Source organism: Callorhinus ursinus, unplaced genomic scaffold (genome assembly GCF_003265705.2).
Source record: "Callorhinus ursinus isolate GAN/ISIS: 27379988/994484 unplaced genomic scaffold, GSC_fseal_2.0 scaffold16, whole genome shotgun sequence".
Lineage (NCBI taxonomy): Eukaryota > Metazoa > Chordata > Mammalia > Carnivora > Otariidae > Callorhinus > Callorhinus ursinus.
Genome location: NW_027397078.1, coordinates 18,506,489 through 18,509,193, shown reverse-complemented (window position 1 = coordinate 18,509,193; position 2,705 = coordinate 18,506,489). Strand labels below are relative to the sequence as shown.

Here is a 2,705-nt window from a genome sequence, read left to right as displayed (position 1 = left end):
ATATCACTGATTCTCTCTTCTGCCTCATTTATCCTAGCTGTTAGAGCCTCCATTTTTTATTGTACCTCATTAATAGCCTTTTTGATTTCGACTTGGTTAGATTTTAGTTCTTTTTATTTCTCCAGAAAGGGTTTCTCTAGTATCTTCCATGCTTTTTTCAAGCCTAGCTAGTATGTTTAAAATCGTCATTCTGAGCTCTAGTTCTGACATCTTACTAATGTCCATATTGATTAGGTCCCTGGCAGTCAGTACTGCCTCTTGTTCTTTTTTTTGAGGTGATTTTTTCCGTCTTGTCCTTTTGTCCAGAGGACAATAGATGAATGAGAGAACAGAATGTTAACAGGGTAACAGCGACTCCAGAAAAATATAAAAATATGGAATGCTTTATGAATTTGCATGTCATCCTTGCACAGGGGCCATGCTAATCTTCTCTGTATCATTCCACTTTTAGTATATGTTCTGCCAAAGCAAGCACTGTTTATAATCTGCCTGGAATATCCTTCCTTCCTTTGTCTCCTGAGTAAATCCAACTTTGTCTTTTATAGTTCAGGTCCAACCATTAAGCCCCAGTGTCTGATTTTTATGGGCTGGTACGTATTCCAATAGAATACAATGACGTTACTGAATTAAAATAATTCGACTATGTTTCCCATGACAAGGTAAGCTGCTTGAGGACAGGGACTACAGTTTCAGGAATGTTTTTTTCTGTACGTAGCATGAGAACATGGGCTCTGTATCATGCTTCTTGAATTCAAATCTAAACTCTGCCACTTACTGACTGACTCACTTCTCCGTTCTAAGCCTCACTTTTCTCATCAATGAAATGGAGCATCACCCACTTTGTGGGGTCATTGTTAGAATTAAGTGAGGTTAGCCTGTGTCTGAAAGTGCAGCGTCTGCCATATGTTCAATACTCAATAAATGTTAGTTATTACTATGATGACAAGAACAGTAACTATTTAATGAATAATCATTCTCAGTGTATAATAATTAGGAATTCCATAACCATTTGATAGTTTAGTTTTTGTTTTTTTTTTGCAAACAAAGCATGCTCTACAAGTTCTTTTTTTGTTATTGGAAGTATAGTTGATGTACAATGTTATATTAGTTTCAGGTGTACATCATAGTGATTTGACAATTCTATACATCCCTCAGTGTTCACCACAATAAATGTAGTCACCATCTGTCACCATACAGTGTTATTACAATATGATTTTTTAAAATTAATTTTAAATTCCAGTGTAGTTAACTTAGTGTTAGTTTCAACTGTACAGTATTATGATTCAACACTTTAATACATCACAGTGTGCTCATCATGATAAATGCACTCCTTAATCCCTATTACAATATTATTGACTATATTCCTTATGCTCTTTTTATCTCTGTGACTTAGTTTAACTGGAAGATTGCACTTTTTAATCCCCTTTGCCTATTTTGCCCATCCCTCCACCCACCTACCTCACCTCTGGCTACTACCAGTTTGCTCTTTGTGTTTATGAGTCTGTTTCTGTTTGTTCATTTGCTTGTATTGCACATACAAGTGAAATGAAGTAGTATTGGTCTTTCTCTGACTTATTTCATTTTATTTAATACCCTCTAGGTCCATTCATGTTGTTGCAAATGGCAAGATCTCATTCTTTGTTATGGGTAATATTCCACTGTATATACACACAGTGATTATACATCTTCTTTATCCATTCACTTATCAATAGACACTTAGGTTGCTTCCATATCTTGGTTATTATAAATAATGCTGCAGTAGACATAAGGGTTCATATATCTTTTCAATTTAGTGTTTTCATTTTCTTGGGATAAATAATAGTGGAATTACTGGATCATATGGTATTTCTTTTTTTAATGTTTTGAGGAACTGCCATACTATTTTCCCTAGTGGTCACACCAGTTTACATTCCCACCTACAGGGCACAAGGGTTCCTTTTTTTCCACATCCTCATTGGCACTTGATAATTTGTTATCTTCTTGATAATAATCATCCTAACAGGTGTAAGGTGATATCTCATGGTAGTTTTTGTTTGCATTTCCCTGATGATGAGTGATGTTGACCATCTTTTCATGTGTCTGTTGGCCATATGTATGTCATCTTTGGGGAAAAAATGTCTGTTCAGGTCCTCTGCCCACTTTTTAAATTGGATTATTTGGGGGTTTTTGTGTGTGTTGAATTGTCTAAGTTCTTTATATATTTTGGATATTAGCACCTTATCAGAGATATCATTTGCAGATATCCTCTCCCATTCAGTAGGTTGCCTTTCCATTTTGTTGATGGTTTTCTTCATTGTACAAAAGCTTTTTATTTTGGTATAGTCCCAATAGTTTATTTTCTTTTGTTTCCCTTGCCTGAGGAGACATATCCAGAAAAATGTTCCTGAGGCCAATGTCCAAGAGTTTGCTGCCTGTTTTCTTTTAGAATTTTTATGGTTTTAGGTCTCACATTTAGGTCTTTAATCCATTCTGAGTTTATCTTTGTGTGGTGTAAGAGAGTGGTGCAGCTTCCTTCCTTCCTTCCTTCCTTCCTTCCTTCCTTCCTTCCTTCCTTCCTTCCTTCCTTGGCTTGTAGCTATACAGTTTTCCCATCACCACTGATTGAAAAGATGTTATTTTCCTCATTGTATATTGTTGCCTCCTTTGTTGTAGATTGATTATATATGTGTGGGTTTTTATCGGTGCTCTCAAGTCTTTTCCATTAA

At 35.6% G+C, this 2,705-nt stretch overlaps 1 non-coding gene across 1 annotated transcript; it reads right to left on the bottom strand.

The window, feature by feature from the left end:
• Positions 1 to 368: 368 nt before the first annotated feature.
• On the bottom strand, positions 369 to 475 carry LOC112813037 (U6 spliceosomal RNA). Its single transcript, XR_003205423.1, has one exon. It is a non-coding gene; the product is annotated as a U6 spliceosomal RNA (small nuclear RNA).
• Between the last annotated feature and the right edge of the window lie 2,230 nt (positions 476 to 2,705).